Source organism: Triticum aestivum, chromosome 7B (genome assembly GCF_018294505.1).
Source record: "Triticum aestivum cultivar Chinese Spring chromosome 7B, IWGSC CS RefSeq v2.1, whole genome shotgun sequence".
In the NCBI taxonomy this organism is placed as follows: Eukaryota; Viridiplantae; Streptophyta; class Magnoliopsida; order Poales; family Poaceae; genus Triticum; species Triticum aestivum.
Genome location: NC_057813.1, coordinates 666,949,270 through 666,958,162, shown reverse-complemented (window position 1 = coordinate 666,958,162; position 8,893 = coordinate 666,949,270). Strand labels below are relative to the sequence as shown.

At 42.8% G+C, this 8,893-nt stretch overlaps 1 long non-coding RNA gene across 4 annotated transcripts; it reads right to left on the bottom strand.

Moving 5' to 3' along the window:
• Window positions 1–3,619: 3,619 nt before the first annotated feature.
• LOC123155481 (uncharacterized) lies at window positions 3,620–8,893 on the bottom strand. 4 transcript variants are annotated; one of them, XR_006477429.1, is made up of 5 exons: window positions 8,850–8,893; window positions 8,496–8,752; window positions 5,660–7,734; window positions 4,915–5,019; window positions 3,620–3,898 (listed from the first exon to the last, which is right to left on the bottom strand). It is a non-coding gene; the product is annotated as an uncharacterized lncRNA (long non-coding RNA). The 4 variants fall into 4 exon arrangements; XR_006477428.1 differs by lacking the exon at window positions 8,850–8,893 and having other exon boundaries at window positions 5,660–6,775; window positions 7,432–7,734; window positions 8,496–8,825; XR_006477430.1 differs by lacking the exons at window positions 3,620–3,898; window positions 8,850–8,893 and adding exons at window positions 3,972–4,647; window positions 4,737–4,810 and having other exon boundaries at window positions 8,496–8,833.

Here is an 8,893-nt window from a genome sequence, read left to right as displayed (position 1 = left end):
CCTTCTTTTCTCTCTCCCCTTTCCTTGACTCCTACTCCTACTACTTGGAAGGGGGAATCCTACTCCCGGTGGGAGTAGGACTCCTCCTAGGGCGCGCCATAGAGAGGGTCAGCCCTCCCCCTCCTCCACTCCTTTATATACAGGGAGGGGGGCACCCCTTGGAGACAACAATTGATCCCTTGGATCTCTTAGCCGTGTGCGGTGCCCCCCTCCACCATATTCCACCTCGGTAATATCGTAGCAGTGCTTAGGTGAAGCCCTGCGTCGGTAGCATCATCAACACCGTCATCACGCCGTCGTGCTGACAGAACTCTCCCGCAAAGCTCTGCTGGATCGGAGTTCGTGGGACGTCATCGAGCTGAACGTGTGCAGAACTCGGAGGTGCCGTGCGTTCGGTACTTGGATCGATCGGATTGTGAAGACGTACGACTACATCAACCGCGTTGTCATAACGCTTCCGCTTACGGTCTACGAGGGTATGTAGACAACACTCTCCCCTCTTGTTGCTATGCATCACCATGATCTTGCGTGTGCGTAGGAATTTTTTTGAAATTACTACGTTCCCCAACACTACTGGCGCAGGGCTTCTCCTAAGCACTACGATGGTATGATCGAGGTGTGTAACTGTGAAGGGGGGCACCGCACACGGTTAAGAGAAATTTGTGTCTTCTAGGGTGCCCCATGTCCCCGTATATAAAGGAGCAAGGGGGGAGGCCGGCCGGTCCCTAGGGCGCGCCCCAAGAGAGGAGTCCTACTAGGACTACTAGTCCTAGTAGGATTCCACCACAAGGGAGAAGGGGGAAGGAAAGAAGAGGGGGAGGGAGTAGGAAAGGGGGGCGCCACCCCCCTTCCCTTGTCCTATTCAGACTCCAAGGGGAGGGGAGGGCGCGGCCTTCCCTGGCCGCCCTCCTCTCTCTACTAAGGCCCATGGTGGCCCATTAGTTCCCCGGGGGGGTTCCAGTAACCCCTCCGGCACTCCGGTTTTACCCGAAACTTCCCGGAACTCTTCCGGTGTCCGAATAACATGGTCCAATATATCTATCTTTATGTCTCGACCATTTCGAGACTCCTCGTCACGCATGTGATCTCATCTGGGACTCCGAACAAACTTCGGTCATCAAAAACACATAACTCATAATACATATCGTCATGAACGTTAAGCGCGCGGACCCTACGGGTTCGAGAACTATGTAGACATGACCGAGACACATCTCTGGTCAATAACCAATAGCGGAACCTGGATGCTCATATTGGCTCCTACATATTCTACGAAGATCATTATCGGTCAAACCGCATAACAACATACATTGTTCCCTTTGTCATCGGTATGTTACTTGCCCGAGATTCGATCGTTGGTATCATCATACCTAGTTCAATCTCGTTACCGGCAAGTCTCTTTACTCGTTCCATAATAATTCATCCCGCAACTAACTCATTAGTCACATTGCTTGCAAGGCTTATAGTGATGAGTATTACCGAGAGGGCCCAGAGATACCTCTCTGAAACACGGAGTGACAAATTCCAATCTCGATCTATGCCAACCCAACAAACACCTTCGGAGACACCTATAATCACCCATTTACGTTGTGACGTTTGATAGCACACAAAGTGTTCCTCCGGTATTAGGGAGTTGCATAATCTCATAGTCTGAGGAACATGTATAGGTCATGAAGAAAGCAGTAGCAATGAAACTGTAACGATCATAATGCTAAGCTAACGGATGTGTCATGTCCATCACATCATTCTCCTAATGATGTGATCTCGTTCATCAAATGTGAACACATGTCTATGGTTAGGAAACATAACCATCTTTGATTAATGAGCTAGTCAAGTAGAGCCATACTAGGGACACTTTGTTTTGTCTATATATTCACACATGTACTAAGTTTCCGGTTAATACAATTCTAGCATGAATAATAAACATTTATCATGAAATAAGGAAATAAATAATAACTTTATTATTGCCTCTAGGGCATATTTCCTTCAATGACTTCATGCTGGGTGAATTGATAGCCTGCAAGCATTAAACACTAACTGCACGCAAATTAAACATCTGTCGACCGCATCTTATGGTTGTTTTGCTGGGACAGTTAAACTATGCCATGTCCTTGATACTGATTGTATGGGAAGATGGAGATTTATAATATACTATATACAAATGATTACCGTTTGTGACCAAGGCAAGCAAGTGCTAATAGTGGATCTTAAGTGCAACGTTGCAAAGCTCAATTATTAGTGGACAACCCATAAACACACGCTGCCTGCGTGGCAGGTGAAGAAGCAGCACTTACTAGGAGATACATGGGGAATGATGACAAAACGTAAATACTACTAGGTACGTAGTGGTTCGCCTACGATTTGTTTGAGTGCACTGCTGAATGCAGGCAACGACAATGATCCTTGTGCAGGGAATGAGTTCCAGTTGTTGTGAACGAACGAAGAGCACGGCGATGGCCACCAGATTTGCAAGGCACATGATGAAGACGATCTTCAGCCAGGCTTGATTCTCTTCCAGCAGGTGATAGTAGGTGACCCCATCTCGTGCTGAAGTACTGAATGTACATATTCGCCCACTTCAAATCTGCATCCTCCTACCTTCAAAGAAATTGGATTAGCCAGGCGGAGTGCAAGAGGGAGATGAAAAACGATGGATGATGAACTTACACCATGGCTCTAGTAGAAATGCCACCCCGTCTCGATTCAAAATTGTGCCAGAAATGAACCAGACCACGTACCCTGCGTTGCACTCGGGGCGACCTGATTTGAAAGGACAAGTGATGGAGGCGATGGAAAACTGCCCTGACACATGGATGAACACATGTTTCTCAGCTGTGGCAAGTCGATGGTGCCAAACAAGAGCGAGATGGAGAGCGGCCAAGAATGGCTGAACTGCCCAAACAAGAAGACCGGCTGGTTTAAAGAGACCGGGAGGTAGCCATTGTGAATGACAAGCGATTCAATGCACCTTGTGTCCTTATGTGCTACTGACTTGTGGAGCATGTGGTTATGAGTTCAGAGGGAATACAGACTCTATACTACATTGATACGGCTCGGAGATATCAATATACATTGCTCCCTGTATAAAACTTGCACGAATCGCGTGGGAATGGATGGGCGTGATATCAACCTTGCGCGTGGCTGCGTGTCCACTCGTGATTTATTGTTACTAGTAGACTGCCCGTGCGTTGCCACGGGCCAACAAATGAATATACTGAAAACGCTCTCACCCGTTTATTATACATAATAAAGCAACAATCAACATAATAATAAAGCAACAATCAACGTACATGCAACCGCATATACAACAAGCTAATTGACTAAAATGCCCCCTTTCTTTAATTTCACATCTGCAATACATGGCAGCATGCCTCCTCAAGTAGCTCTCGCCGGGTCTAGATTGTCTCTGTTTCTTTACTAACTTATTTGTAAGAGAACTGTTACATCCAAATGTAGGATGTACTCACTCTCTAAAGAAATATAAGATTTTTTATTGATAATATAGTACAATATTAAAGTGGCCTCGTACATGTAGAGCCAGGAGTTTACCATACATGCTATGAATTTATATGTGTATCCTTTCTTCTACCTGTTATTGAACATGCGACACAACAAGTCCTCATAAAGAAAGTTATAGTGATAATTATTCTCAACAGAGGGAGTATCTATAAAACATACTGCCTTTTTATGTAAGGCGTCTATTACATAGCACAAGTAGAAATTACAAAGTGATTACGAAATGAGGGACATGTCCCATCCAAACATTACTACCCGGAAAAAAAAAGTCTGGGCAACCGCCGCAGGATCATGTTTCTTTTTTTTACAAACTCTATTGACTTCTGAAAAAACTGAGGCAAAGTAGATGCAAAGTGACCTGATTTCTCCATTAACTGTTGGGTTTCTGCAAGCAGAATCATGTGTAGTGTGTTAACTGTGGTGATTGGTGATTACGACAGAACAGTCAAATTCGAACATCGGGAAAAGTATATTTTTCATCCCTAAACTCTCTCGAAGGTATAGAAACGGTCCCTTAACTTCAAAACCAGCAAAACTTAGTCCCTCAATTCTTTAAACCAGATAACTCGAGTCCTTTGATTTAACAAAAGTGGTTTTCACGCTGACTTGCATGGTTTCACCAGTCATCGCCCATGTGTGGCCGAGCAACAACGGCAAACCGGGCGAGCCGCCGAAGCGGGTGCGGCTGACGGCGCTGGAGCGGCGACAAGCGTGCGCCCCGCCGTCGCGCCGTTGTCCGCGCCATGTCCACGACCCACATCACGCAAGTGATGGATTTGAACGAGAACTGGATGACGCGGGGACATCAACGGCGCGGTCGCCGACAATTGCAGAGGCATACCATGAGCACGAGGCGGCAACACGAGCATCAGTTAGTTGTGACTGTGTTACGAGTTCGCCGTGAAGGCCAAGCCGCCGCGTGCCTCAGTGCTGCTAGCCGCGACAGCCCCGCTCGTCCCAGAAAACTAACTGTAGCGCAGCTCCCTGGCCTCCTGCACCCTTTGCGTGCGCCGCCGATAGCCACGCAAGCTCCATGCCTACCTCTTCCTCTTGTTGCCTGGTGGCGCCAACTGCTCGACGAAATGCCCAGCCGAGTTAAAATGGAAAAGAAGAAGATTCCCACGTGGGTGCTGACTGGTCAAAACCATGCCAAGTAAGCATGAAAACAGCTTTGTTGAGTCAAGGGACTAAAATAATCCGGTTTGAGAAGTTGAGGGACTAACATTTGCCGGTTTTAAAGTTGAAGGATCATTTCTATACTTTTGAGCGAGTCCAGGGATGAAAAATATACTTTTCCCTAGCAAGTATGCACAAAACAATGTGTATCAACAATAACAGTACAAGTTGAAAAACTGGAATTATTGAGTGCACCCTTGGGTGCTATTTTAAAGACGTACTAACCTAATTCCCCTTGTTTGCTCCCTGAGCATCGTCGAAGATTGAACGTTCTACCATCTATGAACCAGTCAGTTCCCCTGGTTTGAAGCAACCTGCTATTTGGCATCTCTGATAATATATGTACAAAAAAATCAAAAGATTTCCCTAGATATTTGTAATACATATTAGTTCTTATCTTGTAACCAAGCAATATGCAAGATAAAGTTTCTTTAGGATGACCAAGTTATATGTACATTGTAGCAGATACCAAACTTATTTCTAAACACTCATAGAATGGCACGATATCATAGATTTTGTTTGTACAAAAAAAATTATATTGTATCTGATGTCTGATCTCAGTATTGATCTCGGATTACCAGTTGTACTTCTGAATGAAGTCCCAAGTAAATTATTTGAAGCCCATGCAGCAACCACATGAAAAAAAGCACTCAAGACGATGCTTTATCTTTAAATCATACCACCTCTAATCCCCTAGATATCTTATGGACCTTGCTTTCTCACACATGAACATTGCCAACAAATACACATACCTAATCCATATGCACTCTAGCATAAAAATGTATGTTTTGCTAGCTCATCCATGGTACTTACACATGCAGTTATCACTTCAATGTTCTTTGCAACCTAGTTAAATGTGGATGGCTGGATAAACATATAAGAAAGTATTTATATTTCTAAAACGTTGTTGAAAGAAAAGAAATCCTACAAAATTGAAGACAAAAGCAAAATGTAGATGATAGATACTTACTAATATCATCTTATCCTATGCGTTCGATGCAGCAGCATCTTTGTGGCATCGGTGAAATCTCCCTGCAGCATAAGATCTTCATAACGCCAAAACAAAGGAAAGCTTCCAAGCGTTTCCAAATATAAAAAATTAACAATCTTCAAATCAATTAAAGGAGTAATCATTTCAACCCCAGGAGGCTAGAATGAGGAGCCCTTGTTGAACTCATTTTTCACAAGAAAAAAAAAAGAAAAGGAACATATATAAGATAACAAGAAAATCTACATCTCCTGAAATTAAGTATACATACAACAAAAATATATGTTATTTTACCAAAACAGTGAGAACAATTACTTCCTTGGGATTTCTAAGAAAAAAATTCCTGTTAGTTTTTCCTCAAGCAATTAACAAGAAATGGTTAGAAAAGTCACAATATATTCAATCTTAATGTGACATGTGCAGGTATGATCATTAAAAGTACAGACCGACTTGATCATGCAGATACTAAAGAAAGAAGACAACCCTGCTTATTCACCAAACCTAGAACCCTACAATGAAAGTTTCACGAAATAATTACAAAAACCAACAGTTCTTCATGGAATTTACACCTGACATCTACTATGGCTTTAGAAATATTTCATTAGGTAAAAGGTAGAGGATGTATGCATATCTTTTGAGCTACTCTCAACCTCTTAATGTGACATGTGCATGTTTGATCATTAAAAATACACGTTGGTCATGTAGATATTAAGGAAAGAATAAGAAAATATAACATTAGCAGATCTTTAATGCTGCTACTACATAATATCTACAGCGGCTTGTTGTTGCTCTTTGTGTCTCCTATAAAATTGAAAGTTGTTTTTCGAATCAAAGCTTAAACCATGAACGTTGCTAGAAGAACAAAATTTTGAATGGACAAAGCGAAAAATATTCAAGACCTTGCTGGATTAAGAACCACTAATATCTAGATAAGGTCAAATGATATAAGAAGACATGAGGTCAAAATGATCGCAGTAATAGCTCCGAAAGTAGAAGAATGATACAAGAACACATCAGTCAAATGATATAAGAAGACATGAACATTGTAGCTTACTGAAGATTGTCCCATTTTCCTGCCTAAAGCTTGGTCTTGACCTCCTGATTAAAATATGCAATTAGGAAATGAGTATATATTTTCTTCGCGGATTCAATACCATCATCGCTGGTATATTAAATTAGACTATATGGAACACTGTATGTCTTTGAAAAATTCACATTAAAATTAGGTAATAAGTAGAAACAAAAATAAGTACTTACTTCCGTGATATATTTTAATAGATCACTTATGTCATTAGCTATATTTAGCTTTTAACTTCACACATAAAGAATAGGATAAGCGGCCCTCAACTGTATAAGATCATAGGCTATAAAATTATGTAATAAAGGAACAAGTCCATAAATTTATCCATCCATAATGTTTCCAAATTTTACCCAAATTAGGAGCATTTTATAAGATTGGTACTACTCCTAAGGTAAACCAGAAGAGTGATGGCAAAATAAGCAACACAATAGGTGTACATCCAGAACAACAGTTCTTTGATCATTGGCAAAATTATATCAGAGATAAGAAAGATCCATGAACAATTTTATATATATGCATAGGCATGATAATCTCTTGTGTCTCAACATCACTACCGTCCAGTAGGGACCAACAAAATAAAGTGTTAACCATCTATTTCATACAATCAACAGCTGAATAGTGAGGAGAGGCCAACGAGCACCGGCTGCTAGAAGATTGAGGGAGGACATCTTACCATCCATAGAAAGTTCAGTATAGGTTCAGAGATGACCTCCGCGACAGCAGCTCCTACTCTTGTGGCCTAGGCGATGGATTCCGCTCTGGGGCGACCATGACATTGACTCCGCAGGTGGCTTCGGCTCTGGAAGCGGCCACAATTGTTGCCTTCGGCTCAGACATACTCCCTCCTGCGCAAAAGGGGGCTCTATGGCCCCATCTCGCCTCCATCCTTACCGGGTACATCCAGTTTCGCTCATGACTGAGTGATAATCCTCATATTTTGGCAAGCCTAAGAGTTGTGGTGTAGTTTTCAAGTTTCCTATGTCCATATGGAATAGAAGAAAATGAATCATAGAGCGATATAAAAATGTAGCTCTTTCACCATTGTACAGAAAAATATAGCAGTTTCACAAATACAAGCATATTGTCCTTTTATGTCCAATGAAGTAAAGCAATTTACAATCAGTAAGCGAATCTAAGGAGCAAACGGATAAACGGTTAGGATCTTGAAATAAGAACAGTCTATGTGTTTTACTGCTATTCTTCTTGCTAATTCAAAGACATGTTCGTTTTCAATAGGGATGCCACGGGCCTATCACACCATTTCTACCTGCACTTGCTAGCTACATATATTGGAAGTGCACTAAAAATTTCATACAAAGCTGCTTTCCTTACATAGATGCTCCACGATTTATTTATTTTGTTTTGAGAAATCAAATCAAAAGTTTTATTTTTTGTTGGTCAATCATAATCCTTTCACAGCAGCAAGAAACTACTGGATGAACTAATGAAGTCGTCTCTTTCAGCATTCTAACAACCATCAGGTCTGTGTCGCATGATAACAGACCAACACGCAGTAATACAAAGAGGACCCATGGACGCACATGTGCCCTGACATGTATGTTCCCTCATAGCATAGATCCCATTGGCTACAAGTAACTGAAGTTACTGCAAGGAGATAGTAGAAGACAATGGTGCATGTGGTTTTTGCCTCATACGTGGCCGAGATTTAGATAACATAACAGGGAATTGCCAAGATGTATATAAGGCCTACCCATCATAGGGAAGTGGTGCAACTACCTTGTACGGTTGGATGCATCAGGCCTCCGGGGAGAACTGCTCTGCAGAATCCCTCAAAGCGCTCACCGTAGGACACCCATGCTGCTTCTGCCGCCGCCCCCACTTCCCTCAGCCCACTTCCTTCGCGCTCCTCAACCAACAGGACATACTGACGAACATTGCGGCACCGTCCGCCGAGGTCGATGGCGTGGACGTGCACGATGTGGTCGGCGACCTTGGCGGTTGCATGGTCGGAGTGTGCCCTATGCAGGTGGCGGCTGGGAGATAAGAAGCGACGATGTGCAGATGTCATTGTAACATTCTCGGAGAAAAATAATAATCATTTGCATAATGAAATTATTTCCGGACACAAACCGTCGAGCACATGGAGAGGGATGCCTCTTACTTCGCAGGGCAGC